This window comes from Bombus pascuorum, unplaced genomic scaffold, assembly GCF_905332965.1.
Source record: "Bombus pascuorum unplaced genomic scaffold, iyBomPasc1.1, whole genome shotgun sequence".
NCBI lineage: Eukaryota > Metazoa > Arthropoda > Insecta > Hymenoptera > Apidae > Bombus > Bombus pascuorum.
The window spans coordinates 838264-860000 of record NW_026869742.1 but is presented as its reverse complement, the minus strand read 5'-3'; the positions used below and the strand labels follow the sequence as shown (position 1 = coordinate 860000).

Sequence of the window (21737 nt, the reverse complement as noted above, 5' to 3'; positions counted from 1 at the left end):
ATACGCCGCTGGACTTAGCGGCGTTTTTGCTTTAGAATAGAAAAGCAATACGCCGCTGGACTTAGCGGCGATTATGCTTTAGAATAGAAAAGCAATACGCCGCTGGACTTAGCGGCGTTTTTGCTTTAGAATAGAAAAGCAATACGCCGCTGGACTTAGCGGCGATTTTTTTGCTTTAAAGACGAAAAGCAATACGCCGCTGGACTTGGCGGCGTTTTTTTTTAAATTAAAATCGAAAAGCAATACGCCGCTGGACTTGTAAGCGTGCGCTCGAGAAAGCAATACGCCGCTGGACTTGAACGTGTGCGCCTGAAAAAGGCAACACGCCGCTGCACTTGAACGTGCGCGCCTGAAGAAGGCAACACGCCGCTGCAGCGATGACAATGGAACGGCGCGCGGCCCCCCCAGCCCCCCTATCGCGGGCCAGCGACGGAGTAGACTCGATATTATAAAGGTACGCCCAGCACCGAGACGCCCTGTGCGCGCGCGCGCTCGCTCGCTCGCTCCGCTCGCTCGAGGAAAGACTAGCCCAACCCAAAACCGATGCCGCGAATATCGAGGAACGAACGCGAAAGAGAGATTGGTTTTGGGTCGGTCTAGTTTTTTTTTCGAGCGAGCGGAGCGAGCGAGCGACGCGCGAGAGCCTGCCGCTTGCCTCCGTCGAACGCAGGGACTTTGAAAATATTCGACGAGTGCGGAAACACCGAAAAGTTATTTCGAGTTATTTCCTAAAAAAGCGGTATAAAGTGCAAATATTTTTACACGAATCGCGATATTATATCATTCTACGTCGGGATTAAGCGTTTTTTTCGTTCAAATATGTTTAGAAAAAAATTTTCATTTCAACGGTTTTTTCGAGTTATTTCGTTAAAAAGCGGTATAAGCTACAAATATTTTTACACGAATCGCGATATTATATCATTCTACGTCGGGATTAAGCGTTTTTTTCGTTCCAATTCGTTTAGAAAAAAATTTTCATTTCAAGGGTTTTTTCGAGTTATTTCGGTAAAAAGCGTTATAAGGTACAAATATTTTTACAGAAATCGCAATATTATACCATTCTACGTCGGGATTAAGCGTTTTTTTCGTTCCAATTCGTTTAGAAAAAAATTTTCATTTCAACGGTTTTTTCGAGTTATTTCCTTAAAAAGCGGTATAAAGCACAAATATTTTTACATAAATCGCCATATAATTCGATTCTACGCGTGGATTAAACGTTTATTTTGTTCCAATTCATTTAAAAAAAAATTGTGTACGGCGACCAATCGAACCGCCGAACTTAGTCTCGCGCGGCATCGGCACGTAGGGACTTAGAAAAATTCCGGCCGGTTCGAAAAGACCGGAACGTTCAACTCGATTTATCTCGTTAAATAGCGTTATAAGGTATTGAAATTTTTATAGAAATCGTTATGTCTCGTCGAAACGAAGGCGAACGTAACGATTTCTTTTTATTTTTTTGAAAAATTTCTCCCGCCGGACCAACATGACCGGAAGGCTGGCACTTCGACTAGGTTCCAGCCGGCACGTAGGGACTTAGAAAAATTCCGGCCGGCGCGAAAAGACGGAAACGTTCAACTCGATTTATCTCGTTAAATAGCGTTATAAGGTATTGAAATTTTTATAGAAATCGTTATGTCTCGTCGAAACGAAGGCGAACGTAACGATTTCTTTTCATTTTTTTGAAAAATTTCACCCGCCGGACCAACATGACCGGGAGGCTGGCACTTCGACTAGGTTCCAGCCGGCACGTAGGGACTTAGAATAATTCCGACCAGCGCGAAAAGACGGAAAAGTTATTTCGAGTTATTTCCGTAAAAAGTGTTATGAGGTACACATATTTTTATATAAATCGCAATGTTATACCATTCTACGTCGGGATTAAGCATTTTTTTCGTTCAAATTTATTTAGAAAAAAATTTTCGGTGAAAGAGTTTTTTCGAGTTATTTCCTTAAAAAGCGTTACGAGGTATGGATTTTTTTACATAAATAGGAATGTTAAGACGTTTTACGTATGGATTAAACGTTTTTATCGTTCAAATTTGTTTAGAAAAAAATTTTCGCTCCAAGGGTTTTTTCGAGTTATTTCCTTAAAAAGCGTTATAAGGTACAAATATTTTTACATAAATCGCCATATAATTCGATTCTACGTGTGGATTAAACGTTTTTTTCGTTCAAATTTGTTTAAAAAAAAATTTTGTTCGGCGACCACTCGGACCGTCGGACTTAGTCTCGCGCGGCATCGGCACGTAGGGACTTAGAAAAATTTTCAGTCGAAAAGTTTTTTCGAGTTATTTCGGTAAAAAGCGTTATAAGGTATGGATATTTTTGCATAAAAGGCGATAGAAACGCGTAATACGTCGGGATTAAGCGTTTATTTCATCCTGAAAAAGTTTTAAAAAAATGAGAACGAACACGCCTCGGACGTGGAACTTAGTCGCAGAGTCGAGCCGGACGTTGGAACTTAGAAAAATTTTCAGTCGAAAAGTTTTTTCGAGTTATTTCGCTAAAAAGCGTTATAAGGTATGGATATTTTTGCATAAAAGGCGATAGAAACGCGTAATACGTCGGGATTAAGCGTTTATTTCATCCTGAAAAAGTTTTAAAAAAATGAGAACGAACACGCCTCGGACGTGGAACTTAGCCGCAGAGTCGAGCCGGACGTTGGAACTTAGAAAAATTTCGGCCGAAAAGTTTTTTCGAGTTATTTCGGTAAAAAGCGTTATAAGGTATGGATATTTTTGCATAAAAGGCGATAGAAACGCATAATACGTCGGGATTAAGCGTTTATTTCATCCTGAAAAAGTTTTAAAAAAACGAGAACGAACACGCCTCGGACGTGGAACTTAGCCGCAGAGTCGAGCCGGACGTTGGAACTTAGAAAAATTTCGGCCGAAAAGTTTTTTTCGAGTTATTTCGGTAAAAAGCGTTATAAGGTATGGATATTTTTGCATAAAAGGCGATAGAAACGCGTAATACGTCGGGATTAAGCGTTTATTTCATCCTGAAAAAGTTTTAAAAAAATGAGAACGAACACGCCTCGGACGTGGAACTTAGTCGCAGAGTCGAGCCGGACGTTGGGACTTAGAAAAATTTCGGCCGCGCGAAAAGTCCGAAAAGGTTTTTTCGAGTTATTTCGTTAAAAAGCGTTACGAGGTATGAATTTTTTTACATAAATCGTAATAATATTCGATTCTACGTGTGGATTAAGCGTTTATTTTGTTCCAATTCATTTAGAAAAAAATTTTCATTTCAAGGGTTTTTTCGAGTTATTTCCTTAAAAAGCGTTATAAGGTACAAATATTTTTACATAAATCGCAATAATATTCGTTTCTACGTGTGGATTAAACGTTTATTTTGTTCCAATTCATTTAGAAAAAAATTTTCATTTCAAGGGTTTTTTCGAGTTATTTCCTTAAAAAGCGTTATAAGGTATGAATTTTCTTACATAAATCGCAATAATATTCGATTCTACGTGTGGATTAAACGTTTATTTTGTTCCAATTCATTTAGAAAAAAATTTTGTACGGCGACCACTCGGACCGTCGGACTTAGTCTCGCGCGGCATCGGCACGTAGGGACTTAGAAAAATTTTCAGTCGAAAAGTTTTTTCGAGTTATTTCGGTAAAAAGCGTTATAAGGTATGGATATTTTTGCATAAAAGGCGATAGAAACGCGTAATACGTCGGGATTAAGCGTTTATTTCATCCTGAAAAAGTTTTAAAAAAACGAGAACGAACACGCCTCGGACGTGGAACTTAGCCGCAGAGTCGAGCCGGACGTTGGAACTTAGAAAAATTTCGGCCGAAAAGTTTTTTCGAGTTATTTCGCTAAAAAGCGTTATAAGGTATGGATATTTTTGCATAAAAGGCGATAGAAACGCGTAATACGTCGGGATTAAGCGTTTATTTCATCCTGAAAAAGTTTTAAAAAAATGAGAACGAACACGCCTCGGACGTGGAACTTAGTCGCAGAGTCGAGCCGGACGTTGGAACTTAGAAAAATTTCGGCCGAAAAGTTTTTTCGAGTTATTTCGTTAAAAAGCGTTATAAGGTATGGATATTTTTGCATAAAAGGCGATAGAAACGCATAATACGTCGGGATTAAGCGTTTATTTCATCCTGAAAAAGTTTTAAAAAAATGAGAACGAACACGCCTCGGACGTGGAACTTAGCCGCAGAGTCGAGCCGGACGTTGGGACTTAGAAAAATTTCGACCGAAAAGTTTTTTCGAGTTATTTCGGTAAAAAGCGTTATAAGGTACGAATATTTTTACATAAATCGCAATATTATTCGATTCTACGTAGGGATTAAGCGTTTATTTCATCGCGGGAACGAAAAAAAAAAATGGACCGACACACCCGGGACGTGGAACTTAGTCGCAAACTCGATCCGGACGTTGGGACTTAGAAAAATTTCGGCCGCGCGAAAAGTCCGAAAAGGTTTTTTCGAGTTATTTCGTTAAAAAGCGTTATAAGGTATAAATATTTTTACAGAAACGGTTATATCTCTATTAAATACGACTGGATTAAGCGTTTTTATCGAATTTTTTAAAAAAATAGGGTCCGTCGAAGTGACACGACCGGGATATTTTTGCAATTTTTTCGTTAATTAACGTTACAAGGTATATATTTTTTTGCATATTTCTCGTTATTTTATAGCGTTCTAATCGAGTTAATAGGTGGTTTTTGTCCGCGTTCGTTAAAACTGGTGGTTTACTGATGCGATTTTGAAAAAAAAAAAAAATTAAATTTTTTGATAAAAACGTGTTTAAAATATATTAATTAGCCGTGCGTTAAAATATCTCCACGATAGGATGTTTTATAATGGTACTTTACCTGTTCGAAGTGACCGAGCGCTCCAGCGACTAAGTCCGACTGGACGTTGCTACGGAGGTTTGTCACGGTAAGCGCGCGGCCGCTAGCCCGGCCGGCGCCGACCTGCCGGCCGCCGCCTTGGTATCTATAAGAGACACGTCGAGCCGGACGGTTCGGACGGAACAGCGTTGGGCGTGTGGCTATTCTACGGCCTCGGTTGAGAATTCAGTCACCGCTCCTCGAGTCTTAGTGTACTTTTACGCTATTTCTCGACTGTTCCTTCGTTCTGTCTTGGTTCTTTCTCTACACTGCTGCGCCGCGGGTCGCTGTCCTGGACGTAATGACCAAATATCGTGGCAAGGTTCCCCTTAGTCGGGAAGCTGGTGCCCTGCGTGGGTTCGCTCTAACTTTATAAGTTAGGGCACTGCGCTTGGACTAACTGAGTACGTATTCATGCTGGATCGTCTGCGACGATCGATTCATATGCTTTGTGCCGGCAGCGTTTTATAGTGTAAGAAGGCCGGCACATATTAAATTGGCTGGAGAGCGTGCTTCCTATCTTAGGTTGTGCGTTTCTCTTGGAAGATGTGTTCTATGGAAGTATAGCGAATATATTCTTAAGAAAGACGGTATGCCCAGCGCGCAGTTTACGTGCTTAAACCGTCAGGGTATATTCGAAAAAGGGAATAAAGCAAATCTTAAGTAGCAAGATCCTGTGAAAGTATGGTATTAATAAAAAGTTACGAGAATAAAAAGCTGTGAAAGTTACGCAGAATAAAAGCAGCTATACGAAGTTGTGTTTAGTGGCGTTCGATGAGTTTTGGGGGACCTTCGTAACGGCCACGGTGGAGTTCGACGAATAAAGTCGAACATCCACAAGACGTATATATAATATAAGTCTCGTCGTACGGTGTTACGTCCCACCTACGACACGGAGAACTTATAAAATTATGTGGAGAGTACTACTAAGTAAGATCCCTGGTTGATCCTGCCAGTAGTCATATGCTTGTCTCAAAGATTAAGCCATGCATGTCTCAGTACATGCCGCAATAAGGTGAAACCGCGAATGGCTCATTAAATCAGTTATGGTTTCTTGGATAGTAACCTAACTTTACTTGGATAACTGTGGCAATTCTAGAGCTAATACATGCAAACAGATTCCTTCCAGAGATGGTTGGAATGCTTTTATTAGATCAAAACCAATCGGTGGCGGATGGCTCGTCCGTCCGTCCATCGTTTGTTTTGGTGACTCTGAATAACTTTGTGCTGATCGTACGGTCATCTAGCACCGACGACGCATCTTTCAAATGTCTGCCTTATCAACTGTCGATGGTAGGCTCTGCGCCTACCATGGTTGTAACGGGTAACGGGGAATCAGGGTTCGATTCCGGAGAGGGAGCCTGAGAAACAGCTACCACATCCAAGGAAGGCAGCAGGCGCGCAAATTACCCACTCCCGGCACGGGGAGGTAGTGACGAAAAATAACGATACGGGACTCATCCGAGGCCCCGTAATCGGAATGAGTACACTTTAAATCCTTTAACGAGGACCAATTGGAGGGCAAGTCTGGTGCCAGCAGCCGCGGTAATTCCAGCTCCAATAGCGTATATTAAAGTTGTTGCGGTTAAAAAGCTCGTAGTTGAATTTGTGTACCACAGTGTCGGTTCACCGCTCGCGGTGTTTAACTGGCATTATGTGGTACGTCCTATCGGTGGGCTTAGCTCCTCGCGGGGCGGTCCAACCAATATCCCATCGCGGTGCTCTTCACTGAGTGTCGAGGTGGGCCGATACGTTTACTTTGAACAAATTAGAGTGCTTAAAGCAGGCTACCTTCGCCTGAATACTGTGTGCATGGAATAATGGAATAGGACCTCGGTTCTATTTTGTTGGTTTTCGGAGCCCCGAGGTAATGATTAATAGGGACAGATGGGGGCATTCGTATTGCGACGTTAGAGGTGAAATTCTTGGATCGTCGCAAGACGGACAGAAGCGAAAGCATTTGCCAAAAATGTTTTCATTAATCAAGAACGAAAGTTAGAGGTTCGAAGGCGATCAGATACCGCCCTAGTTCTAACCATAAACGATGCCAGCCAGCGATCCGCCGAAGTTCCTCCGATGACTCGGCGGGCAGCTTCCGGGAAACCAAAGCTTTTGGGTTCCGGGGGGGAGTATGGTCGCAAGGCTGAAACTTAAAGGAATTGACGGAAGGGCACCACCAGGAGTGGAGCCTGCGGCTTAATTTGACTCAACACGGGAAACCTCACCAGGCCCAGACACCGGAAGGATTGACAGATTGATAGCTCTTTCTTGATTCGGTGGGTGGTGGTGCATGGCCGTTCTTAGTTGGTGGAGCGATTTGTCTGGTTAATTCCGATAACGAACGAGACTCTAGCCTGCTAAATAGACGTAACTTATGGTATCTCGAAGGCCCCCGGCTTCGGTCGGCGGGTTTTTACTACCAACGTACAAATAAATCTTCTTAGAGGAACAGGCGGCTTCTAGCCGCACGAGATTGAGCAATAACAGGTCTGTGATGCCCTTAGATGTTCTGGGCCGCACGCGCGCTACACTGAAGGAATCAGCGTGTTTTCCCTGGCCGAAAGGCCCGGGTAACCCGCTGAACCTCCTTCGTGCTAGGGATTGGGGCTTGCAATTATTCCCCATGAACGAGGAATTCCCAGTAAGCGCGAGTCATAAGCTCGCGTTGATTACGTCCCTGCCCTTTGTACACACCGCCCGTCGCTACTACCGATTGAATGATTTAGTGAGGTCTTCGGACTGGTGCGCGGCCAATGTGATAAGCATTGCCGATGTTACCGGGAAGATGACCAAACTTGATCATTTAGAGGAAGTAAAAGTCGTAACAAGGTTTCCGTAGGTGAACCTGCGGAAGGATCATTAACGAAAGAACCATAAACACAAAGAATTTGACTTAACACATGATGAGAGGGTCGGTCAGGAGCCGTACTCCTCCTGTATCGACCCGTAAAGTATATACGACGTATTCACAAGCTATATACTTTGACAAATACACTGGCTACGGAGACAAGTATATTCCTTATGGCTGTTGACTCTCACTTGCTCCGTTAGCAAAAATAATTACAAGGAGGAGACAGACTCCTCCGGTTCTACGGAACTATACGAAGAGAAGGTGTGGCACTCTCTCTCGATCATCGGGATGAAGAGATATATATATACCAATGCTGCAAATGCAAATACAAATGCACATATATATATTATATATATGAAACTAAACTAAAATTATTCGAGGCGCCTGCGTGAGGTCGTAAGACAGAAAGACCCGCCGTCTGCGAATAATACCAAAAAGGGGCAAACAATAATAACGAACATATATAATAACGAAAAAGGGAACTTGGCAAATATAATACAATATAATGAAAAGTTAAAGTGGAAACCACGTGTATTGGAGAAATGCCGGTCGAGGCGCCTGCGTGAGGTCGTAAGACAGAAAGACCCGCCGTCACGATCTCGTATTTCGTCTTTGCACTGTGGAAACCCAACGAACGAACAAATAATATTACAACTAAAATCTCTAAAGTGCCTCGTGTCGGAGAGATCTTGCTCACACCCAACCTCTTCTATATTTCGTGGTCTGTGTTGCGTTGTGTCTCCTCCTAGCAACGGGACATATCGAAGACTCCTCTTTGGGATCGAACGAAGTCTCTGCGCGAGCTTCCTACCCATAGGGCGTGTGCTCTTCGAGTGTCGTTTCGTTGTCGTTCGTCTCAACGGCGTTCGATATACGAAGGTGGTTCTGCAAACGAAACCACGTTGTACGTATCGTACTCGTGGATCGGGTAACCAGGAAAGAAAACGCATAGAGTGGATGTTGGCCCGAAAAGATATATATATTATATGCGAGTGATGGTAGAGAGAAAAGACTTTTACAGTCAAAGTTCGATCAGAGGGAACGCCGGCAGTCTATCTCCTCGTCGCGAGTCGTATGCCCCGTGCCGTCGCAACAGTTTTTCAAACTCTGCTTCTGGATATTGGGAAGAAACGACAGCGCGAGAGATACGACGACCGTGCGTTCCATCGAATTTTTTTTTTATACCTGAACGACCAAGTTCGTTCAGAGGGGACGCCGGTAGTCTATGTCCTCGTCGCGAGTCGTATGCCCCGTGCCGTCGCAACAGTTTTTCAAACTCTGCTTCTGGATATTGGGAAGAAACGACAGCGCGAGAACTACGACGACCGTGCGTCCCATCGAATTTTTTCTAACACCTGATCGACCAAAGTTCGTTCAGAGGGGACGCCGGTAGTCTATGTTCACGTCTTGGGTCGTATTCCCCATGCCGTCGTAACAGTTTTTCAAACTCTGCTTCTCGATATTGAGAAGCAACGATGTGCGCGAGAACTACGACGACCGTGCGTCCCATCGAATTTTTTCTAACACCTGATCGACCAAAGTTTGTTCAGAGGGGACGCCGGTAGTCTATCTCCTCGTCGCGAGTCGTATGCCCCGTGCCGTCGCAACAGTTTTTCAAACTCTGCTTCTGGATATTGGGAAGAAACGACAGCGCGAGAGCTACGACGACCGTGCGTCCCATCGAATTTTTCTAACACCTCATCGACGAAAGTTCGTTCAGAGGGAACGCCGGCAGTCTATCTCCTCGTCGCGAGTCGTATGCCCCGTGCCGTCGCAACAGTTTTTCAAACTCTGCTTCTGGATATTGGGAAGAAACGACAGCGCGAGAGCTACGACGACCGTGCGTTCCATCGAATTTTTTTTTTATACCTGAACGACCAAGTTCGTTCAGAGGGGACGCCGGTAGTCTATGTCCTCGTCGCGAGTCGTATGCCCCGTGCCGTCGCAACAGTTTTTCAAACTCTGCTTCTGGATATTGGGAAGAAACGACAGCGCGAGAACTACGACGACCGTGCGTACCATCGAATTTTTCTAACACCTCATCGACCAAAGTTCGTTCAGAGGGAACGCCGGCAGTCTATCTCCTCGTCGCGAGTCGTATGCCCCGTGCCGTCGCAACAGTTTTTCAAACTCTGCTTCTGGATATTGGGAAGAAACGACAGCGCGAGAGCTACGACGACCGTGCGTTCCATCGAATTTTTTTTTTATACCTGAACGACCAAGTTCGTTCAGAGGGGACGCCGGTAGTCTATGTCCTCGTCGCGAGTCGTATGCCCCGTGCCGTCGCAACAGTTTTTCAAACTCTGCTTCTGGATATTGGGAAGAAACGACAGCGCGAGAACTACGACGACCGTGCGTACCATCGAATTTTTCTAACACCTCATCGACCAAAGTTCGTTCAGAGGGAACGCCGGCAGTCTATCTCCTCGTCGCGAGTCGTATGCCCCGTGCCGTCGCAACAGTTTTTCAAACTCTGCTTCTGGATATTGGGAAGAAACGACAGCGCGAGAGATACGACGACCGTGCGTTCCATCGAATTTTTTTTTTATACCTGAACGACCAAGTTCGTTCAGAGGGGACGCCGGTAGTCTATGTCCTCGTCGCGAGTCGTATGCCCCGTGCCGTCGCAACAGTTTTTCAAACTCTGCTTCTGGATATTGGGAAGAAACGACAGCGCGAGAACTACGACGACCGTGCGTACCATCGAATTTTTCTAACACCTGATCGACCAAAGTCTGTTCAGAGGGGACGCCGGTAGTCTATGTCCTCGTCGCGAGTCGTATGCCCCGTGCCGTCGCAACAGTTTTTCAAACTCTGCTTCTGGATATTGGGAAGAAACGACAGCGCGAGAACTACGACGACCGTGCGTGCCATCGAATTTTTCTAACACCTGAACGACCAAAGTTGTATCAGATGGGACGCCGGCCGTCTATGTCCTCGTTGTCGTGAGTCTCTAATGCCCCGTGCCGTCGCAACAGTTTTTCAAACTCTGCTTCTGGATATTGGGAAGAGAAGAAGACCGCGCGCGAGGACTACGACGACCGAGCGTCCCATTTTTTTTTTATGCCTGAACGAAAGAACAAAGTTGATGCAGAGGGGACGCCGGCCGTCCGTAGTATCCTCGTTGTCGTGAGTCTCGAATGCCCCGTGCCGTCGCAACAGTTTTTCAAACTCTGCTTCTGGATATTGGGAGGAGAAGACTAGCGCGCGAGAACTACGACGACCGAGCGTCCCATTTTTTTTTATGCCTGAACGAAAGAACAAAGTTGATGCAGAGGGGACGCCGGCCGTCCGTAGTATCCTCGTTGTCGTGAGTCTCGAATGCCCCGTGCCGTCGCAACAGTTTTTCAAACTCTGCTTCTGGATATTGGGATGAGAAGACTACCGCGCGAGAACTACGACGACCGAGCGTCCCATTTTTTTTTATGCCTGAACGAAAGAACAAAGTTGATGCAGAGGGGACGCCGGCCGTCCGTAGTATCCTCGTTGTCGTGAGTCTCGAATGCCCCGTGCCGTCGCAACAGTTTTTCAAACTCTGCTTCTGGATATTGGGAAGAGAAGACTAGCGCGCGAGAACTACGACGACCGAGCGTCCCATTTTTTTTTTATGCCTGAACAACCGAACTTTATAGTTCGTCTCATCTACCATCGTCTCGTCGACCCGTTCAGAGGGGACGCCGGCCGTCCGTAGTATCCTCGTTGTCGTGAGTCGAATGCCCCGTGCCGTCGCAACAGTTTTTCAAACTCTGCTTCTGGATATTGGGAAGAAACGACCGCGCGAGGACTACGGCACGACCGTGCGTCCTATCGAATTTTTTTTAAACGCACACACACACCTGAACGGAGATGCGTTCCTTTTCGTCGCGATTTTTCGCGCTTTAGCCGTCGTGGTCGCCGTACGTTCGGAGGGGACCGCCGGCCGTCTATTTCCTCGTTGTCGTGAGTCGAATGCCCCGTGCCGTCGCAACAGTTTTTCAAACTCTGCTTCTGGATATTGGGAAGAACGACCGCGCGAGGAGGACGACCGTGCGCGTCCCATCGAATTTTTTTTATACCTAATCTCGACCAAAGTTTGTTCGGAGGGGACGCCGGTAGTCTATGTCCTCGTCGCGAGTCGTATGCCCCGTGCCGTCGCAACAGTTTTTCAAACTCTGCTTCTGGATATTGGGAAGAAACGACAGCGCGAGAACTACGACGACCGTGCGTACCATCGAATTTTTCTAACACCTGATCTCGACCAAAGTTTGTTCAGAGGGGACGCCGGTAGTCCATGTCCTCGTCGCGAGTCGTATGCCCCGTGCCGTCGCAACAGTTTTTCAAACTCTGCTTCTGGATATTGGGAAGAAACGACAGCGCGAGAACTACGAAGACCGTGCGTGCCATCGAATTTTTCTAACACCCGAACGACCCTAAAGTTTGTTCGGAGGGGACGCCGGCCGTCCGTAGTATCCTCGTTGTCGTGAGTCGAATGCCCCGTGCCGTCGCAACAGTTTTTCAAACTCTGCTTCTGGATATTGGGAAGAAACGACCGCGCGAGGACTACTGCGACGACCGCGCGTCCCATTTTTTTTTATACCTGAACGAACGAACAAAGTTCGTTCAGAGGGGACGCCGGCCGTCCGTAGTATCCTCGTTGTCGTGAGTCTCGAATGCCCCGTGCCGTCGCAACAGTTTTTCAAACTCTGCTTCTGGATATTGGGAAGAAAGGACCGCGCGAGGACTACTGCGACGACCGCGCGTCCCATTTTTTTTATGCCTGAACGAACGAAGAAATTGTGTTGAATCAGAGGGGACGCCGGCCGTCCGTAGTATCCTCGTTGTCGTGAGTCGAATGCCCCGTGCCGTCGCAACAGTTTTTCAAACTCTGCTTCTGGATATTGGGAAGAAACGACCGCGCGAGGACTACTACGACGACGACCGCGCGTCCCATTTTTTTTTTATGCCTGAACGAACGAAGAAATTGTGTTGAATCAGAGGGGACGCCGGCCGTCCGTAGTATCCTCGTTGTCGTGAGTCGAATGCCCCGTGCCGTCGCAACAGTTTTTCAAACTCTGCTTCTGGATATTGGGAAGAAACGACCGCGCGAGGACTACTACGACGACGACCGCGCGTCCCATTTTTTTTTTATGCCCGAACGACGGAGATTCGCCGGCTTTTCGCTGCGAACAATCGGACGAGAGGAACGCATCTATCGTCGATCCATATATCTTGAGATACCATGGGCTAGCCACCTTGCGTGTTTCTTCGCGAGATCGCTGTGCTGTACAGAGGATTCAGAATCGGGTGTACATCCCCGTCGTTTCCTGACGAACGGAGCCTCGATCTCGACGGTTTCAAAGAACTTTACGCCCGGTCGGCGGGCGCGTGTTTCGTCGCGCAGTCCGCCGATTTCGTTTCGGAACATTCGTGTCGTCGATCTTACGGCGACTTCCGCCGATCCGATTCCCGTTGGTCGGACGTGTCGGATATCGGCTTCTTCGGAACCGAGAATTCGAGTACAGAGTACATTGAGTATCATATACACAAAAATGGCAAAATGCATAAAAGATTACCCTGAACGGTGGATCACTTGGCTCGTGGGTCGATGAAGAACGCAGCTAATTGCGCGTCAACGTGTGAACTGCAGGACACATGAACATCGACATTTCGAACGCACATTGCGGTCCACGGATACAATTCCTGGACCACGCCTGGCTGAGGGTTGCTCACGTAAACCTAAGACTGCTTGCGTTGCGTATCGTTGCTCCTCGGTCTGTCTCTTCTCTGTCCTTTCTTGCCGCCTCGTCGACATCCCGCCGTCGTTCGTCTTAGAACGTTTCAGAGTCGGTGGACGAGCGCGCCCAAGCGAAGGATACGAAATAAAAGAGCAGTCGAGGCGTACGTACGGCGACGTACGAGCGATTGTTGGACGTTCGTCGGCGTTCGTCGCGGTCGTGTCGAAAGCCGTGTGGCAAATCGTCGGCACGCTCTCGATACAAATATACAAGATCTATCGTGTTCACGGGAGACTCGTGCACAACCTACCTCTGTCTCTCTCTGTCCCTTCTTGCCTTGACAACCCGCCGTCGTTCGCGTTAGAACGTTTCAGAGTCGGACGAAGCGCAAGAAGAAGGATACGAACAAGAGCGGAGAGAACCCCGTCGTCGTTGTCGACACGCGGTTATCGAATCATACGCACAAGTTTTCCTCGTGGCCGATTTTTTTTTGTTTTTGTATCAGCCTCTGTCACGTTTTGTCGGTCTTCGCACGAAGGTCCGCGCCCCCGACGTCGTCTTAAATGAATTTTTCTTTGGCGAGACTGAGAGAAAGCAGCAGCAAAGATTTTTACTGGCTGTGTGACTCTAGTGGAGAGAGGAGAGAAGAGAGAACCAAGATATTACCCAAACCTCTAAAATCTTGGTGGCGTAACGAAACCTTCGAAAGAAGCAAAATCACCGTCTCCTTTCTCGAGACGCTTTGCTCGTACAGCCCCAGGGATCGAATGCCCACTCCGTCTGTTCGTGCGGCAGAGTAGTATTCTGCAGGCGCGAGACGATCGAGACGAGAGAGAAGACAACGAGGACCGTCGCATCGATGGGTCGTCGTTGCGTTTATCATCCTCTGTGCCGGTAAATCTTTTAACTCACGACACAACGAGTTTCCGTAGATCCGGGAACGCACAAGCGAGATTCTTCGAACGCTGATGACTTAGGGAGATATGATCCCCAGCGTTGCGCCGGAGATCGGAGAGTACGCGTACTTGTATCGGGACGAATTCTTCCCCGTCGTCGCGTATCTCTCTGCCCGCGCACCTGGCCCAAAGCCACGTTCGTCGGAATCTTATTATAAAAAAAGCTTGTGCGTATCTAGCGTGTGTCTATGATCGGTTTCTCGCGTGGGTTATTGGACGAAAGCTCAAGGTGATGGCGCAGCGTTTCCGTACCCGATGGTAGATGCGCACGCGAGTCCGTTACGAAGTTGTTCGATCTCTCGTCGCCGACGGTCGTCTTCGTCGTCCTGCGAGAAGGAATCGCTCTGACACGCACGGAGAGATCGCGCAAGAGGAAGAGAACGATCCCCTTTGGAGAGGCTCGAGAAAGACTCGAGATCGAAGAGACGAGGTATACACGCGCGTGTACGTACGACGTTACGCGCGTGTGATTTTTTTTTGCTTTGAAGCGATTTCGTCGCTCCGAGAGTATATATTTTAGAGAGAGAGTGTGAAAAGAGATCGTTGGTCATCCCATGTCTCTTCGTCGTCTATATCGCTGGACCGCGCATCCTAACCGTCGCGCCGGTCGTCCAGTCCCCGAGAATGCTCTTAAACCACCCCAAGGTGTACGCTCTCGCTCGACGTTCCAGTTGCGAGCGTTCCCATGCGTTTTCGTCGTTGGTACAGAGCAAAGAAACCGACGGGCACGAAAAGTGTCTCCGTCGCGTGTTCGATCTCTGTGCCAGCAGTAACAGGCGAGAACAAGGAACCGCTCTGGAATTAGTCGAAAATTAGAGAAACGGCCGAGGGAGATATACGTACTTCCGACATCGTGGTGCGTATATATCGAGATACAAGAGATACACAGAGGACGGGCGTTAAAGAACCGGACGCGGGAACGGATGTCTCGCGAGAGTCTTTCGATGCGACGAACGAAGTGGCACTTTGGAGAGATGCATAAAACGATTCTCCGATGATACTCTAATAATATATATAGAGTTCTCCTTCTATTCGAATTTTTCTTTTTTTTTTATTTTTTTTTTCTCTTTGAGGCGATTCTCGGAGAGATAAAAAAAATAAAGACCCTCTCTGCCGCTTTGCCGGTATCTATCTATCTATCGAACGCGCACGTTGCTTTTCTCGAAGAGAGCCGGACACGACACGAACGTTAGTACAGAGTTTTTCTTTTCTTTTTCAAAGGGAGAAGACTCTGTCGCCTAGTGGCGTGACGTTGAAGCGACCTCAGATCAGGCGAGATCACCCGCTGAATTTAAGCATATTATTAAGCGGAGGAAAAGAAACTAACAAGGATTTCCTTAGTAGCGGCGAGCGAACAGGAATTAGCCCAGCACTGAATTCCGCGGTTCCGCCGTTGGGAGATGTGGTGTTCGGGAGGATCCGTTTATCCCGTGACGTCGAACCGCGTCCAAGTCCATCTTGAATGGGGCCATGTACCCACAGAGGGTGCCAGGCCCGTAGGGACCGGAACGCGTTTCGGGAGGATCTCTCCTTAGAGTCGGGTTGCTTGAGAGTGCAGCCCTAAGTTGGTGGTAAACTCCATCTAAGGCTAAATACAACCACGAGACCGATAGCGAACAAGTACCGTGAGGGAAAGTTGAAAAGAACTTTGAAGAGAGAGTTCAAGAGTACGTGAAACCGTTCAGGGGTAAACCTGAGAAACCCAAAAGATCGAATGGGGAGATTCATCGTCGACGGCGTCGGTGATCGTCGGTGTGCGATGCTCCGGGTGGGCCACGTTCGCGTGCGTCCCATTGGCGAGGGCACGTCACCGTCGGTTCTTTCGAGCGAGTTCCGGCGTCGTAGTCGTGCACTTCTCCCCTAGTAGAACGTCGCGACCCGTTGCGCGTCGGTCTACGGTCCGAGCGGGCGCCTGTCTCGTCGCTTCGGCGCACGTGACAGACCCTCGGTAACCCGGCCGACCGCGCGACGGTATGTGAAAACGGTATCGGGCCGCAACCAATCCATTCTCGAATGTGTGTGCGTCTGGACCGCCGCAAGCATCGCCTTCGCTCCCGCAGTCTACGGACTTTAGTTTCCGTGCTCGGGGCTGGGCAGCTGTTAGCAGCGCGGATTTCTTGGACTGGCCGAGTCTCTGATTACCGGTCGGCGACGCTATTGCTTTGGGTACTCTCAGGACCCGTCTTGAAACACGGACCAAGGAGTCTAACATGTACGCGAGTCATTGGGACTTGTGAAACCTAAAGGCGAAATGAAAGTGAAAATCGGCGTTCGCGTCGATAGAGGGAGGATGGGCCGCGCGACTATGCGGCCCCGCACTCCCGGGGCGTCTCGTTCTCATTGCGAGGAGAGGCGCACCTAGAGCGTACACGTTGGGACCCGAAAGATGGTGAACTATGCCTGGTCAGGACGAAGTCAGGGGAAACCCTGATGGAGGTCCGTAGCGATTCTGACGTGCAAATCGATCGTCGGAACTGGGTATAGGGGCGAAAGACTAATCGAACCATCTAGTAGCTGGTTCCCTCCGAAGTTTCCCTCAGGATAGCTGGCACTCGACCGTTCCTTAGCGAACGCGTTCGAGTCTCATCTGGTAAAGCGAATGATTAGAGGCCTTGGGGCCGAAACAACCTCAACCTATTCTCAAACTTTAAATGGGTGAGATCTCTGGCTTGCTTGGATCATATGAAGCCACGAGATACAATTGGATCAGAGTGCCAAGTGGGCCAATTTTGGTAAGCAGAACTGGCGCTGTGGGATGAACCAAACGTGGAGTTAAGGCGCCTAAGTCGACGCTTATGGGATACCATGAAAGGCGTTGGTTGCTTAAGACAGCAGGACGGTGGCCATGGAAGTCGGAATCCGCTAAGGAGTGTGTAACAACTCACCTGCCGAAGCAACTAGCCCTGAAAATGGATGGCGCTGAAGCGTCGCGCCTATACTCCGCCGTCAGTGGCAAGTGGGAAGGCACGCGAGTCCTCCTTCGGGGGGACCGTCCTTCATGAAGCTCTGACGAGTAGGAGGGTCGCGGCGGTGTGCGCAGAAGGGTCTGGGCGCGAGCCTGCCTGGAGCCGCCGTCGGTGCAGATCTTGGTGGTAGTAGCAAATACTCCAGCGAGGCCCTGGAGGACTGACGTGGAGAAGGGTTTCGTGTGAACAGCCGTTGCACACGAGTCAGTCGATCCTAAGCCCTAAGAGAAATCCTATGTAGATGAGGTGTCCTAAGACCATACAAAAAGCAACAAACAAACAAATCATGCAAATGTAACAAATGTTGAGCGAAAGACAAACACCCATCGGGCGAAAGGGAATCCGGTTCCTATTCCGGAACCCGGCAGCGGAACCGCATACCATTCGGGCCCTCGTAAGAGCGTTCGTCGGGGTAACCCAACATGACCTGGAGACGCCGTCGGGAGATCCGGGAAGAGTTTTCTTTTCTGTATAAGCGTTCGAGTTCCCTGGAAACCTCTAGCAGGGAGATAGGGTTTGGAACGCGAAGAGCACCGCAGTTGCGGCGGTGTCCGGATCTTCCCCTCGGTCCTTGAAAATCCAGGAGAGGGCCACGTGGAGGTGTCGCGCCGGTTCGTACCCATATCCGCAGCAGGTCTCCAAGGTAAAGAGCCTCTAGTCGATAGATTAATGTAGGTAAGGGAAGTCGGCAAATTGGATCCGTAACTTCGGAATAAGGATTGGCTCTGAGGAGCGGGGCGTGTCGGGCTTGGTCGGGAAGCGGGTTTGGCTGACGTGCCGGGCCTGGGCGAGCTGAACGGGCGGGCGGCGCCGGTCTCCCCTTCACAGGGGGCACGATCGGTGGTCGCGCGTCCCGGGATCCGAGCTCGGTCCCGTGCCTTGGCCTCCCGCGGATCTTCCTTGCTGCGAGGCTTCCGTCGTCGACGACGGTGCGCTGTGTCGTGCCGTCGCTCGGCGGTAGTTCTCTTCGGCCGCCATTCAACGCTCAGCTCAGAACTGGCACGGACTAGGGGAATCCGACTGTCTAATTAAAACAAAGCATTGCGATGGCCCCCGAGGGTGTTGACGCAATGTGATTTCTGCCCAGTGCTCTGAATGTCAACGTGAAGAAATTCAAAAAAGCGCGGGTAAACGGCGGGAGTAACTATGACTCTCTCGTGAAGTTCAGTACCTATGACACAAAAGTTGTGCGTAAAACATTAAGGAACTCGTTCCTTGGCTCTGTTGACGACCTGGCTTGAATATGGTATTTGAGATGGATGTATTTGGAATTGTTGTTATCTATTTTAACTTATTTATTATTTTATATTTGACGCCTGTCTCAATAATTGTGTTCAATTTCTGAGACATATTGATTTTAAACATCGTTTTATTCCCTACGAGGGGGTTACCTCGGAAGTGTGAGCCTCTCTACAGCTCATAGAAATAGCCAAATGCCTCGTCATCTAATTAGTGACGCGCATGAATGGATTAACGAGATTCCCTCTGTCCCTATCTACTACACGCAGGGAGGGCGTGAGCCTATGGGGGCTGGCAAACCCACGTTCCCGCAGCCAGGGGGACCGTCGGAACAAGCGTTCCGCTTACGTGAGTCCCTATGTACTCCGCAAGGATGATCGCCGGGAGCATGCGTGCGCTTAAGTGCGGCCATGCTCTCTCTACGCGGTCATGGGTAGTAGCGCACCCACGATCCTGATGCGAATGAGGGGACCGCCGGGATAAATCCCTGGGCACAAAAGTGTCGCAGGTCCCCGCTTGCGAGCGTCCCTTCTAGGTCTGTTGAGAGCCCTGTTAGCAGGTCGCAGGTGCCAGCAGTGACGTGGCCGTACATCCACACGGTGGTCCCACCAGTGACATAGACTGGTACCACGGGCAGGATGAGTATTAGCCCGGAGGGAGTAGCGACCCCTCTGCTCGTCCGAAACTGGGTATGGACTCGTGGTGGCGTGGTTCATAGCCGAATGCTGGTTAGGCGGCCGGTCCCCCGGGTGCGAGCCTCCCCACTCGTACTCCGGAAACGGTTACGCCGGCGGGTGAGCAGCGTACCAACTGCTCCGGAACCGTCCCGGGAGACGGTAGGGCCTAAGGAAAGATGGCCCCGTTTTACCTTAGACGAGCGAAAGCCCCTGCCAGGCCTAGCTAATAAAGGAAGCAAGTGCACTGGGTGCCTTGTGCGTCGGTCGGGCGTGATCCCGACCCCGATGGTCCTGTCCGGGGACTCGGGCCCTGTATGAGTTTCTACTCCAGGAAAGGGTACCCGATAAAGATACAAGGAGACTACCTGTCCCTATCTACTGACCTGCGACCGTCGGTGCAGGCGGCACCCACACAATGGGAGCTGTGACGGTGCAGGTTACAATCGGCTGGATAGCCAACCTGCTGGGACCGAGCCTTGTGCTGGCAGCTCCGCCTCCCCGTGGCCCCCGCTGGTATCGGCGCAGCGCGACGCGTGCGTCGCGAGGCGTCGGCTAAGTGAGCTGCTGCCCGAAAGGGCAGGTTCAACTTGTCCGGTGATCCGCAAGGTGAGGGCAGGGTTTTTCCAAGCCGCGCGCCGACCACCTGCGCGCCGCTCCCTTGACAGGGGACGCTAGAAAAGTGGTAAATAGTCACAGACCATCGTGACTGCGCTCGCCGGTATGAGTTTCAACTCTAGGTACGGCACGGCCCAAGGCCACAGCGCCAGACTACCTGTCCCTATCTACTACTTTCAAGATGGCGGCGACTAGAGAGGACGCGTGCAGATCGCTCCGCAGTTAAAATCGGTATTTTGGAGGAAAAAATCAGTTTGGTGTGGAAAAAAAAAAGTGTTTTAAAGTGAATTTATAGTGGATTAGCAACTGTGAAAATAAAGGCGAGAAAAAGGAACAGTGAGAAACCGAGAAAAGTGCGAGAAGAAAATTCGTGCGTCGAAGCACGTGGTCGACGAGACTTTCGTGCGCGGAAAAAAGGCGAAAAGGACCTTTCCAGTGGACGAAAATTACGTCAAAGTGCTCGAAAAAAATCGAGAAATAAGTGGTGAAAAAATCAGCAGTGTAGTGCATCGAGAAATACAGTTTTAATTGATTCTCTGGTGAGCACGTGGCCGGTAGAGGTTAGGTGCGCGGGAACGCCATATTGGACGCCATATTGCCGTCGGCCGAGCGCAGTGCAGGGCCGTATCAAGTGGGGGCAGTGCCCGCAGGACTCAGGGCCGTATCAACTAGGTCCAGGCCCCCCCCTTTTTTTTTTTTTTTTTTTTTTTTTTTTTTTTTTTTTTTCCTCTGCTTGTCGAAATTGAAATTGACGGGAAAACGACTCCCGTCGAGAGACTTTTCGCGCGGACTTGGGAAAAATTCCCGTTTGAATAAGACATGAGCGATCAAAAGCAGACTAAAATGCCGTCGCAGGGGCAAGCCCCACCGACCGCGGAAGCTAGGGTGGTGCTTCACCCACTTAAGTCAACCAAGATACAGAAGAACACGGACACCCGCACTCCCTCGACGCCGGAAAACCGAACGGAAGAGGTGAGCAAGGACGCTAGTGCCGAAGAAGCGAGCCCGGTGCCGGAACTGAGGGCACAGGCCGGCGATATAGAGAAGAAGGTGCTTGCCTTCTGTTTGGACCCGGCCAAGAAAATTAATAAAGAGCAGACTTCGTCGATTATGAGGTTCTTCAGGGACATGAGGGGGATAGTGGAGGAACTGCTCCTCTAAAATAGCTACCTCACTGGAAGACTGGAGCAGAACTCTAGTGAGGGAAAGGACAAAGAGTCGGCAATACTGGAGGCAGTCAACAAGACTCTTCAGGCAAGCAAGCGATTGGAGGCCGTGGCGGCAAAGAAAGACCCGACGGGCGAGAAACAGCCTACGTATGCAGAGAGGGTCAAAATGACCTCCAACAAAGTTGAAGCCAAAGCGGTGAAACCACCGAGAAACGTGGTCATTATCCGCCCGGAAACGGAGGATGGGGACATTCGCACCAGCGAGGAAACGTGCGATGCGCTGTTCACCGTGGTGAACCCGCGCAAGAGAGGTCTGCAAGTCAGGGCCCTAAGGAAGATAGGCGGCTGCGGGCTGGTCGTAGAAACGACCAAGCCGGAGGATTTGAAGGCGTTCACGGAGAACGCGAAATTAAAGGGGGCTGGTCTAAAAGCCAGCACGCCTACGAGAAGGAACCCGAGGATGATAATCTACGACGTACCGAGGGATAACTCGGAGGAGGAAATACTGGCCTGCCTCCGTAGACAGAACCAGGAGAGACTGGGCGAAGAGGACATAGCGGCCATCAAGTTCTGTTTCAGAACAGGCCGCAAGGATCAGACCGAAACGAACTGGGTGGTCGAGGTACCACCCCCCGTTAGAGACAAGCTCCTTAAGGGGAAATTATATATCTCCTGGAACGCGTGTAAAGTGAGAGACT

The 21737-nt window shown here is 49.1% G+C and overlaps 2 non-coding genes and 1 pseudogene across 2 annotated transcripts; all 3 read left to right on the top strand.

Moving 5' to 3' along the window:
* Positions 1–5788: 5788 nt before the first annotated feature.
* LOC132915788 (small subunit ribosomal RNA) lies at positions 5789–7714 on the top strand. Its single transcript, XR_009659962.1, has one exon. It is a non-coding gene; the product is annotated as a small subunit ribosomal RNA (ribosomal RNA).
* A 5538-nt stretch (positions 7715–13252) lies between these two features.
* On the top strand, positions 13253–13407 carry LOC132915798 (5.8S ribosomal RNA). The gene has a single exon (XR_009659968.1). It is a non-coding gene; the product is annotated as a 5.8S ribosomal RNA (ribosomal RNA).
* A 2224-nt stretch (positions 13408–15631) lies between these two features.
* On the top strand, positions 15632–18864 carry LOC132915796 (large subunit ribosomal RNA; annotated as a pseudogene).
* Positions 18865–21737: the final 2873 nt, after the last annotated feature.